We start from the raw sequence: 13,035 nt of genomic DNA on the forward strand, positions 1-13,035 counted from the left end.
GGCGAAGTCAAACTCTCCACGGGAAATATGGGCTGTGCAAGGAAGTTCCGGTCTAGAAGGGAAGACAACAATGGAGCCCCAACGATCAGGGGGCTTGTGCTTTCGTTGTGGGAGACCGGGACATTTTGCAAAGTCATGTGATCTGAGAAGGGGGAAAAGCCTTGGGTGGGGTAACCAACGCAGTGAGGCTGCTCCCTCAAAAAAGGAAACTATCAGCTCTGTTTCTGGCCAAATTGGACACTATGCGCGAGATTGCGCTCGACGAGCTACCTTAACAAAAGTCAGGACTTGTTATGAGGGGGAAGACCCGCACCCAAAAGCGGAGGGCTCGACCGATGGCCCGACGTCGAGTGCCCATTGAAACCAAGGGCCCCTGCCCTGGTGCCAAGTGTGGCAACGGGGAAGTCTAAGGATGTAACAATACCTGTGTTCACAGGAAAGCGTCGGTTGAAATTACTTGTTGACAGCTTCCATTCTAAAACAAGCGATTCCTGGATTGGTAGTCAAGTAGACCCGTATTAAAGCAACAGTAGTTACGGGGAGTTAGGTACCCATTAGGGGTGAACTGGAGCTGGAGTTCCTTGTAGAGGGGAGCCGGGTGAACCACACCTTTGTGATCGCTGCGGTAGCCACTCGCGGGGATGGTCTCATGAGTTGGGACTTAATGAGGAAACTAGGGTTGGTTGTAGAAGCTGGCCGAGGTCAGGTCATAATTAAACCAATGAACCCGTCAGTAGCACTGGTGGAGAATGGCTGTAAGGAGAAAGCATTGTCCTATGGGACGGACAATCAGGAGAAAAGGGGAAGGAACCCTAACAGGTCTCGGGAAGGCAGTGTAAGCGAGATCGGTGTGAAGGTAGTGGTCTGGTTAATGCGCCGGCTACGTTTCAACGGTTAATGGACCAATTTTTGTCTGAAATAAAAGAGGAGGAGTGCCTAGTTTGCATGGATGATATAATTATCTACAGTCCCACTCTAGAAGAACATTGCCGACGATTAAGTAATGTACTACATCGCTTGGAGCGTGCGGGGTTGAAAACAAATCTTGGGAAGTGTGCTTTCGCACAGCGAGAGGTGCAGTACTTGGGGCATATTGTATCTTTGGAAGGCGTAAACCAGATCCTAACAAATCGGTCGCCATCAACTCTTATCCTTCCCCAAACTCGGCGAAAGAAGTAAAGAGTTTCTTGGGTCTTGCGGGGTATTACCGCCGCTTTATAAAGGGGTTTGCTGACCTTGCTCACCACTTACCTCATAACTAAAGAAAGGTGTGACATTCACTTGGGGCAAGGAGGAACAGTCTGCGTTTAAGTCTTTGAAGAAAGCACTCTGTTCATCATCAGTGTTACTATACCCAAAATTTCGGGATAGTTTTATATTAGCGACGGACGCTTCGGGGATAGCGCTAGGAGCAGTACTCTCTCAAATGTGTGAGGGGCAAGAAAGACCAGTGGCTTATGCTAGCCGTCAACTAACACCGGCTGAGCAAAAGTATTTCACCACTGAAAGAGAATTGCTAGCAGTGGTCTGGGCCACAACACAATTCCGGAAATTCAAACTTGCCACAGACCATGCTTCTTTGAAATGGATGCTGATGAGCCTTCCACGTTGGTCCCTCAGATTGTCCGAATTCGGGCATGACGTGGAACATAGACCAGGGATTAAACACCTTAACGCTGACGGGTTAAGTCGAAGGGTCGCTCCAGCTCCCAAGCCAGAGCCGTTAAATGAAGTGCAGTGGGCCACGCGGGAAGCGACCAGTTTGGGCAAGAGCAATCCAAAGATCGCTGGTGTAGCCAAACCAGGAAGTCCTGTCCGGAGAAAACCTATGTTCACGAATCTGGGCTCTTATATTGGACAGATGGTAAAGCCCAGAAAAACCAGTGGCGAATAATGGTTCCAGCTAAACCAAAGAATTCGCATAATCAAAGCCCACATGACACACCCTGGTCCGGCCATCCCGGTATAGAGAGGACGCTAACGCGCATTAAAGAAAACTTAGTTTGGCCCGAGATGGCTAGAGATGTAGAACTGTCCGCCAAGAGCTGCCCATCGTGTAACGAATGCAAGACACCGAGTGGATTAGCAGTACCACTGGGCCACATATCCTTTCGAATTGGTCTCCCTCGATGTAGTGGAGTGCCCGCTGAGTAGCAGGGGAAACCGCTACTTCCTTATTATGGTCGACCATTTCGCAAGGTATGCGGAGGTTATCCCCATGAGAACGCAAACGCTTGAAGAGACTGCTCAGGCATTTGTTCATAATATTATTTTAAGACATGGGGCCCCTCGTCAGGTTCTGACCGATAGAGGTACAAATTTTCTGTCCAATTGGTTTACAGCTGTCTGCCACTTGCTGCACATAAAGAAACTGCAGACCACCGCCTACCATCCCCAGAGCAATGGGATAGTGGAGCGTATGCGTCGGACACTCATTGACTCTCTCTTCCACTTTGTTCGAAAGGACGGCCGGAATTGGGATCGATGGGTGCCCTTTGTAGTGATGGCGTACCGCTCTACAGTGCATTCATCAATGGGTTTACTCCTCATTATTTGTTATACTTTGGAATGCCGTTTGATTTTCCGTATACTTGGCAGCAACGGGCGGTGTCGGTGGAGGACTATGTGACGCAATTAAAAGAGAGGCTCTCCGCGGTGTATGCCCAGGCCAAAGAAATTGAGGCTAAAGCCCGAGGGCCCGTTTTTATGACTCGGGGAAGAAGGACCGGGTATTTCACGTGGGTGAAAAAGTGTATTTACTTGAGCCGGCCGTTCCACAAGGCTAGGCAAAAAAATTGTATAAACCGTGGACCGGGCCAGATGAGATAAGTGCACAAATTTCTCCCTGCGACTATGAATTGGCTCTGAGTACAGGGGCGATATGTGGTGCATGCCAACCGCCTCAAACCGGTCTATGAGGCCAAAGGGGACCATGGTAGTGAGCTTTGCAAATGTAGAAGCTCACCCCTAAGGTAGAGGAACCAACCACCTCAGGTAGTAATCCCCAGACGGATAATGGGCAAGGGTTGTGGGAAGACTTGAGTGAAACCCCTCCCAGAGTCCTACCACCATCCACACCAGGTGAGACGGTAGAAGAGAGGGAAGAGGACGCTCCCGAGAGATCCGAATCTACGTTGGCAGAGGGAGATTCATCGTGGCATCCGACATCCGGGGAGTGGGATCCAACAGGACACCCAAGGTCTCCTTATTTGTTACGTGGGCAGGAGAGTGAGCAGGAATCTAACACCATTCCTAAGGAGGTTAGAATCAATCTTTGGCCGAGGCGTCGTCGAGAGTGAAAGCGTTTATTAATCTGTGAATAAATATTTGTAAATAATAAATGAATTATAGTAAGAATACAATTGTTAGGCTAAATTGCTGACTGGGAGGAACCCGCTCAGCCATTAGGGAATTAAGGGAAACCACCTCTAACCTCATGCACCTCCTCTTCCTCACACTGAACATGACCACCATCCTCCGGAATCTCGAAATCAATACTTTGGAGGCGAAGGTGGAATGGCGGTCGCTCAAGGGTGCCCTCAGCACCAGGGCACCCTAGCCGGGAGAAAGTTAACAAGTGGGCTATCGGCCCCAAGAGAATTGAGTAGGATACTGCAAAAAGTCAGTCAGCTATTACTCGAGGGACTAGTGTTCATGTCGGGAACCTCGCCGGCGGATAAGTACTATTACTATGACATCGCTGAAGTACACGCTGCCTCCACACACGACGCCATTCACATCTTGGTGGACATACCCTTGGTATGTATATTAGCTGAATTGCGCCGCCATGGCACGAGGGCACCCACCGGCGCAGTGGACCAGAGAGATCCTGCAAACAACCCACCAGCGAATGCAGAGGCAAAGGAAGATATCTTGACAACTACCGGGTAGTGCCAATACCCGTGAAGGATCCGGCGACAAGTATCTATACCTGCTGTTACAACCTGAGGCTGACTTCACACTGGCTTTGTGTTCCTGAAAACGGAGGACCTCAGGCACTGCTGGGGAAGGAGTCCACTAATCTGCCCAGCACGATTTCCGGTCTTCTCCCGCCATAGACCGTCTTGCCATACACTACGTTTCAAGAAACTATAAGAGAAACTATAAGCGAGCCCCTTGTGCGCGAGGCGGTAACGAGATTCAGGCCTACGTGGGGCTGGAGGGAGGAGTCGAACGAGTGGTTACAGTGTGCCCGAGCCAGTCTAGCTGAATTGCGCCGCCATGGCACGAGGGCACCCACCGGCGAAGTGGACCAGAGAGATCCTGCAAACAACCCACCAGCGAATGCAGGTACCGTTTGTTCCCTATCGGCCGAGCGTGAAGGCGCGAAGCTCCGGAGAGCCCGGTGTTGAGTTGGGAAGTGTCAAGTGAGTGGTGGGTCCTCCGCAAGGCGGTAGAACCCACTTTAACGGGGGGTAAGTGTAAAGGGATTGTGAAAGCGTTTATTAATTTGTGAATAAATATTTGTAAATAATAAATGAATTATTAGTAAGAATGCAATTGTTAGGCTAAACTGCTGACGGCACGGCTGGTAGCGGCCAAGAGAAATGCACGGTGTGTGAGAGAGAGAAAACAGCGAGCGCGTGGTGCATAGACACCGGCACAGGCAGTTAGAGTGTAGAAAGAGTATAAGTGCCAGTTGTCGTTATTGCTAGTGTAGTACGGTTGCTAGGTATTAGGGTGTAGATTAACAACAGACAGACGATAGTTATAATAATAATAATAATAATAATAATAATAATAATATAGGCGCTAATAACCTCAGCTGTTGAAGCGCCAAAAAAAAAAAAAATAATAATAACAATACTAATATTAGCAATAATAGTAACTGTAATAACTAGTAGAATTGATAGTAGTCAGAATGTAGTGTGAATGAACACTGTTTAGGTATGGCTCGAATGTTAGTAGTATATTGAATGTTAGTAGCATATTGATTGTTGGTAGTATATTGATTGTTAGTAGTATACTGATTGTTAGTAGTATATTGACTGTTAATAGTTGTCTAATTGGTGTATTGGGGTTAACATTAAACCAGTGTGTTCATAGCCTGACGAATTTATTTGTACCCCTGCTGAGCGAGCGCGATTCCCCGTGCCCTAATCGCCCGTACCGGCGATTGGTCACAGGTATTTGATCAACTTAAAAATTAAGCAAGAAAAAAAACTCTTTCAAAATACGATAAATAATATTTCTTTTGGAATAATACTTTAAGTTTTACCCAATTAGTGTTAACAGAAACAAAAGACTTGAGAATTTTTATTGTTTAATCGTGAAATAGATTAAAAAGGAATGGGAATATTTTACACTTGTAAGCCGCCATTTAATAGGCATTAAGCTTACTTTATACTTCATCTACTAGTGGCAATTTCTGTAAACATAAATCCAGTTTCTACATTCACATTTAACCATGTTGACGACTCACTAGACTATATAGGACTATTTTATATTCACTTTTAAACATGTTGGTCGCTCACTAAACCTATATAGGTCCACCTTACACTCACATTGAAACTTGTTGGTGACTCACTAAACTTATAGGATCATCCTACACTCATATTTAACTTCGTTTTTTACCGCATTACATGTAACCTATTTATGTATTAGTCTATTATTTTTAGCATACGTGTTATATTCCTCATTTATCAGTGTTTTCCGGGTGCTAGTAACACTTTGCTAGTTAAAATTAGTAAAAGTTACTCCTACAGTAAACTATCTATTATGGCTATTTGCTTTATAGATTTCAAATGACAAAAATCCTATTGATCTTGGTGCCCTCACCAAACAATTACTTCAGCGATACGTCAACAGAGACGTCATCAGCACTTAGTCCAAAAACTAGATTGCGATAATTCTCAAGCACTCTCCTCAACAATATATTGAGATGTGGACAAAGGGAGTCAACTTCACAATTTTTGGAGAGGGTCTTTGGGAATAGAAAGGGAACAATAGTTAGAGAGAAGATATTTCAAAAGATTTTCCTAATTCTCCAAGCACTTTCTACAATTGATACCACTCGTATCGGTAGAAATGAAGGTGTCGAGTTTCAGTAAAGTGATAATATTGATGGAGATGAGGCAGCTGGTTGGTAGAGTGAAGGTGCCGAGTTCGAGAACAGTGATAACCTTGATCATGATGAGGCAACAGCTAGACAGATAAAGGTGCATTGGTCCGATCCTGATTCAACCAATGGCCAAGTTGTAGTTATACAAATTTAATCACTTAAAATTTGATTGACTTAAAAATGTAATCGCCTAAGCTGATTATAACTAAATTTGGAATTTAATTCAATCAATTAAAATTCTGATTATTTTTAATTTTACTTTTTTTATTATTAACAATTTTAATTGTTAAAATTCCAATTAAATTAAAAGAGAATTTAATTCAATGAACAAATTTTGGAAGATTAAATTTTAATAATGATTAAAATTAAATTTTGTTTTAATTCAATTGGATCTCAATTGATTAAATGTTTGCCTATCTCTAGCGCGTAACTGTTTAGTAACCATAGCATTTTTTAGGCAACATTTAATAATGGGCAATAGATTGTTTTCTAATTATGTTAGCATATTCTTCTTTAATGGTTCATTTAAAGATTGACTAATGATGAGAACACCAAATTTCTATTGGTTTTGCTCTATTTGTTGTACTGCTCAAAAATAATAAATGATCTAATGCATCCAAGATTACCGTTTGAACAAAGAATGGTGACGTGTGCATAAATCGGCCCAGATCAACAGTGTTGTCTTCTTCTTCTTTTAAATGTTTAATATCTTGTAACTTAAACACACCGCAATTAAAGATCAATTTTAATATTGTAAGATTAAGAAAAGAGATAATAGAAACACTATTTCAAATAAATAAATAATTTATACCTTAAAATCCATTTCACCGCGGCCGGCATTATTTCTTAGAACATTCAAATTTTCTTCAAATGATTCTGATGCATACAATCTATGCTTCAAAATGATTATCAAATTTATCCTCAAAATTAATCCTAGTAACTGTCCGTATGATTCAAAACCATCCTAAAAGTTCGGGGGGAAAAAAATTATAAAGTGAGAACTGAAAATTTTCATATTACAAAACATGGACTATGAGAGGTTGCTGCTAGCTCAGCTAAAATTTAACAGAGATTAAATTTAAGAAAGCAGGCAAATCAAAAGTATTCATAAGGAATAAGTGACTTCATGGAAAATTTGACTAAACACTGTCTGAATAAAATAATCATGGTTTAAACAACTTCAATATATATTTTCATATTGCCAATCAGTTTAACCAGTCCTGCGTAATCTTTCGCAGACTGCTGAGGGAACTCTCTACTCTAAGAATAAGAGCCTTTCCCATCGCCACAAGGAAGGTTCGATCTCCTATAAGGCTTGGCAGGTCTTAAATCTTTACAACTATACGTCTTCCTCTTCCTTATTTTGTACCTAAGTTCTAACTCTGCTTCTAAATATAAACTTTTACTTTTTTTTTATTTATTCTCATTAATCACCTGCACAAAGGAAGAAAAATATCCTGCATACCAAAACAATTTCACCATCTAGCAGGAGTAAAGTTATGTGCTTGAAACTTTCAGGTTTCTCAAATATTATATTTACATTTTCTGGATAGTGCTTATGTGGTATAGATTACTAAGCAGTAAAACAGGAGCACTGATTGAGGATAACAAGATCGAATTAAATCACAAATTCCAGCAGTCCCGTCCTCTTTACTTTTTTCATCATTAAGAAATAAAAGATTTTAATTGTTGTTCCAGTTACAATCTTTTTTCGTGAATTCTTCATTTTTCTTATTTTAAATTATTGTAATAATTAGCCTCCACAATCTACTGTCCTGTCTTCTGGCGTATAATGTAATAAACATTACAAGATATCTATATACCAGTGATCTAGTCCTACTACGGAATAGAAATTGAAAGCAAGCGAACAGAGAAAGCTGTGAATTCTCAGAAAAAGTCTGGACCTGCTGGTATGAGGTATGGTGCAGATAAGTAATTAGAAACATCAGAGTGGAACTTTTTTGGCAGCGGCACGAGAAAAAAGGATTTGAGCCTAAATAGTATTTAAAAAAAGGCTATAAATTCACGTATAACATGGAATAGGAAAGAAGAAACACATAACTGGAGCTGGTTTCAAAAATAAAGAATGTGAAGTTCAAAAGGGTATCTACAATATTTTATATTTGGCTGTGGAATGTAGAAGCTACGACAGACAAGCGAAAGGTTAGTCGCGAAATCTGCAAAGCTAAGATGTATTGTGGTAATGAGTTCGATTCTCGGTCTAGGCCTTGGATTTTATTTAATGGTTAATTATTCATTGTAAAATACGTTTGCTATTTGCCACCATCCACACCTAATTCGGTAGTTGGATGCAAAGTGAAAAAATAAGCGTTACTTTATTTCTTTTTTTTTTTTTAATTTGAAACTAGTACATAGTAATAAATAGAGCGTCAAGAGAATGTCAACAGAGTAATTCATACAATTTAAAAATTTGGCTGCTTTCCAGAAAATCCTATTTGGATTATAATTTTGATAGCCTTTTCAGATACACAAATTTTTAAAAAATCTTATTATTATGTAATCAGAATTTAATTTTATTTACCTCTTCAGAAGAGAAGTCTGGATCAACCACAGGAAATCCATTATGTTTGGTATTTTTTAAAACATGCACAATAGCTCCAACAGTTGTAACTTGTGGTAAAGCTACTACGTTTTTATTCATTATATTTCGTACAGGAATCCAAGAACAGTTTGGTGGAACCGTTCTTTCTAACAATGGCATTCCTTTCATCAGACATTCAGAATGATAGATGGGCTGTAAACGTTTCAAAATTATAAAAAAAATTAGGAGCAAAGCAGTTTATGTAGACCAGAATTAAACAGACAAAAGTATTCTAACTTTTTCTTTACCACCAATACACCTCCTCGCTATCGAAAGCTTTCTGAAAAAAAAATTTAAAAAAGTACCCAGCCATAATAGCAATTATTGTTGGTTCCTCTTTTCACGTTAACTCTGATTAGTTTCATACTTATTCATTGTTGGTATTTATATTTGCATGAACTGTTAGTAACTACGTATGTTTACGTTTCCTTATAAAACTGCAAGGTGAGCATTAAATTCCATTATGCATCCACATTGTCCGCATATTCATAGAATTCACATCGTGATCATGGCAAGAAATAACTTGTAAGACAATGGGTCTATTTGGGATAATTCAATTTAAAGTAAGTGTTTCCTTCATGTTCAATGAGACATTTTCAATTCGGAAGAGGTGATGGTAGTAAATGCGTATCGAACAGCGTCTTTTCTTCCAAATAAGTTTGTAACGAATGCAACCATATTTAAATGGATTATCGAACGATGATAGTGTTTTGTATTACTTTTCAATAAAACAACAGTACTTTATAAAAGATCCTTTATTTAACCACCTCAGCCATGTGCTCACACACAGAACCTCCATTACTGTTACTCGCCACTGCCAACACCCCCTTTTGTTTACAATTAATTTAGTTTTAATGAAACTACTACAAAATAGAATATGTTAGAACTTTAACATACAATAATAATAACAACAATAAGGAACTTAACTTTCTTAAATTTTTTCATTTTACTACACTCATTTTTTCTTTCATTTCTACCTTTAAACTTCCTGAATCAACCTTTTGGGTTTGATCACCACCCTTCCAAATCTAGTGATGATCTTCCCCCCCTGAACTCCTGAAATTTGTGATCCATTCTTCTGACCCGATAATGGTTCCGCTGAGTGTTGCTTTTCTTCTGGACTCCCTGATTCCGCTGTTTGTGCCATAGGCACAGTCTGCTCTGTCATTCCTACTCTACTCCTCATATCGTCATGCCATCTCTCCATCTTTCCTCCATCCTCTTTAATGTGGACTCTGTTTCTTCTGTACATGTGTCCATCAACTTTTATCATATACGACCTTTTATCAATTTTTGCCTTGATTATTCCAGATTTCCATATTACACTTTTGACTCCCGGATTTATTAATATCTTTACTTTCTGGCCTATTTTCAACGTTCCCAAATCTCTTGCCTTTTTGTCGTATTCATTTTTGTACTTGTGTTTTTTAATATCTATTTCCTTTCTAGCCTTTGTCAGATGAACTTTCGTTTGAAGAGATTTGTCTGTTCCTGGTACCATAGTTCTAATGTGGCGACCAAACATTCTTTGAGCAGGACTTGTTGTCATCATTATAGTTGGGGTACTTCTCCAAGTGAGCAGTGCTGCCTCCAAATCGCCTCCTTCTTCTCTGATTTTTAACAATTTCTTTGTCTGTTTTACTGCTGCCTCTGCTCTGCCGTTCGACTGATGATGGTATGGTGAAGAAATTTTCATGTCAAATCCCCACTTTTGTGAGAATGAAACAAATTCTTTGGAGCAAAAATTTGTTCCTCCGTCACTAAACAGAACTTTTGGTACCCCATACCTTGCAAATATCTTCTTCAGCCATTCAATAGTACTTGATGTACTTGTATCCTTTATTCTTCTAAATTCGAAGAATCCCGAAAAATAGTCCACACATACAATGTACACCAATCCTTTGAACCAAAATATATCCACCGCCACATCCTCCCAAGGATATGTTGGGGTTTTCCTTAATATAAGAGTCTCTTTTTGGTTTCTTTTATCATCAAGATTTCTGCAGATCACACACTGTCTCACTTTTTTTTCAATATCTTGGTTCATTTTGAACCAGAAGATTCTAGTCCTTGCATATCTTATGCATGATTCCACCCCCTGATGTCCGCAATGAATTTTCTCCATCAGTTCATCTCTCATTCCTGCCGGAACATATATTTTCTGACCTTTTAATATTATTCGATCCGCTATTGTTAGTTCATCTCTAATTTTCCACCAGTCTCGAACTTCCTCAGGTACTAATTTTATATCGTGTGGCCAACCATTTAATATATATGATTTTACCATGTCTATTCCAGCTTCCTTTTCCAGGTTTTCTATTATTTCTTTTAGTGTTTTCAAGCGCATTCCTGTCTGCCCAAAAACATCTGTTTCTGACACTATTTTTGCGATCACTAACTCTTCATCAGGCATTTCATCTAACGGCAATCGAGACAATGCGTCTGCAATGCTCACTTCAGCACCTTTTTTAAAATTTATGACTAAATCAAACCCTATTAGCTCCAGAAGCATCCGTTGAATCCTTTTTGGTGCTTCACTCATACTCTTTTTAAATATCGTTTCCAACGGCTTGTGGTCTGATTCCACTTGAATCTTCTTCCCAAATATATATTTTTCGAACCGCTTTACCCCAAATAAAATTGCTAAGGTCTCCTTCTCAATTTGTGCGTATTTCTTTTCTGCCTTGGTCAATGTTCTAGAGGCATACTCGACCGGTAGCCCATCCTGTAACAGCACTGCTCCTAAACCATAACTGCTTGCATCCACTTGAAGAAAAATTTCTTTGTTTTCATCAAAATATTTTAAAATTGGTGTCTTCATCAATCTAGTTTTTATGGCTTTCCACGCCTCTTCTTGTGCTCCTTCCCAGCTTCCACCTTCTCTTAGCGGTGCTGCTACACTCGAAAGGTCTGGTACATATCTGGCCAAATAATTTACCATTCCCAAGAATGACCTCTTTTGGGCTTCATCCACCGGTCTCGGTAGCTCAGTTATTGCCTTTAATTTCATTGGGTCTGCCTTGATTCCTTCACAGGTAAAAATGTGTCCCATATATCTAATTTCACTTTGTCTGAATTTGCACTTATCCTTATTTAACTTTAACTTTCTCTGCTTAGCTCTCTCAAATACCATTGTAAGTTTCTTATCGTGATCCTTAACAGCCTGTTCCATCGTTTCACCTTCACCATATATCAAAATGTCATCTGCGATGGCTATTATGCCCTCTATGCCATCCATTATTTCAAACATACGTCTTTGAAATTCTTCGGGAGCGATTGACATTCCAAATGGGCATCGTTGGTAGCAATATCTTCCATATGGAGTCCAAAATGTTGTTAGTTCTTGCGATTTTTTGTGCAACTTCATTTGATGGAATCCATTTTTTGCATCCAAAACACTGAATATTTTTGCTTTGGTCAGTTTGGGTAGAATTTCATCGATTGTTGGTGTCATAAATCTATTTCTTATAAGATTATCATTTAGTGCTTTTGGAGCAATGCATATCCGGTTTCTCCTTGGTGTCACCACTAGCACCATATTTGTAGTCCACTCAGTAGGTTTGTTCACTTTCCTTATTATTCCTTGACGTTCTAAATTTTCCAATTCCTCTTTTATTTGCCTCCTTACACCTATAGGAAATCTTCTAGGAGATTCTATTACTGGAAGCGCATTACTTTTCAGTTCTAATTTTAAGGTTCCAATATCCCCTAACTCCTTAGAGAATACGTCCTTATATTTTTCCACTTCGATCTTTCGTATTAAAACTTCCTTATCAGGATTAATTAATTCCATTTCTAAAGCAGTGCCTAATCCTAATATAAGCTCTTCATGGTTCGTCACAAAAAATTTTACCTGAAATAGCTCTCTCTTAATTTTAATTTGCAGAGTGCATTCGCCTGCTGCTTGCTCTCTTGCTCCGTTGAAAAACTTCAGTCTCTGCCTTGTATTCCTAACCATAGGGCAAGGTTCCATCGCATTTATGTGATTCCACCCAATTACATTACAGGTCGCTCCTGTGTCTATTAGCGCCTGCAAACTTAGTCCATTTATTTTCAAAGAAATCGTCATTTTTCTCACTTCACTGGTCGAAATTTGAAGCAAATCGCTGTCACTTCCCTCATCCACTACTTCCCTTACCTTGTCTAGTTTTGCACGGCAAACTATGGCAAAATGATTATATTTCAAACACTTTTTACACTGCTTACCAAATGCCGGACACTTGCTTTTATTAAACTCATGCATGTTATCACAAAATTTACATTTTCTTGAATAGATAGTCTTCTTTCCCTCTTTTTTCAAGATCATCACATTTTCTACCTCACATTCGGCGCCCTCTTCCTTTTTTCTCATATTTTGCACTTGTTCTTCAGT

General features: G+C 39.9%; 1 protein-coding gene across 5 annotated transcripts in view; it reads right to left on the reverse strand.

Annotated features, from left to right (window-relative positions):
* Positions 1-13,035, reverse strand: part of LOC141449349 (H(+)/Cl(-) exchange transporter 7-like) — a 75,199-nt gene that overhangs the window by 1,596 nt on the left and 60,568 nt on the right. For 4 of the 5 annotated variants that reach the window (XM_074118715.1, XM_074118718.1, XM_074118714.1 and 1 more), the window contains 3 exons: positions 8,604-8,816; positions 6,873-7,025; positions 6,688-6,777 (listed from right to left, as the gene is read on the reverse strand). The gene's annotated coding sequence lies outside the window, so the exon portion shown is untranslated. Of the gene's footprint in view, positions 1-6,687; positions 6,778-6,872; positions 7,026-8,603; positions 8,817-13,035 lie in introns of those variants that run through there. The other variant, XM_074118716.1, reaches the window with a different exon arrangement.

This window comes from Rhodnius prolixus, unplaced genomic scaffold, assembly GCF_049639745.1.
Source record: "Rhodnius prolixus isolate KJV_2025 unplaced genomic scaffold, Rpr scaffold_2, whole genome shotgun sequence".
Lineage (NCBI taxonomy): Eukaryota > Metazoa > Arthropoda > Insecta > Hemiptera > Reduviidae > Rhodnius > Rhodnius prolixus.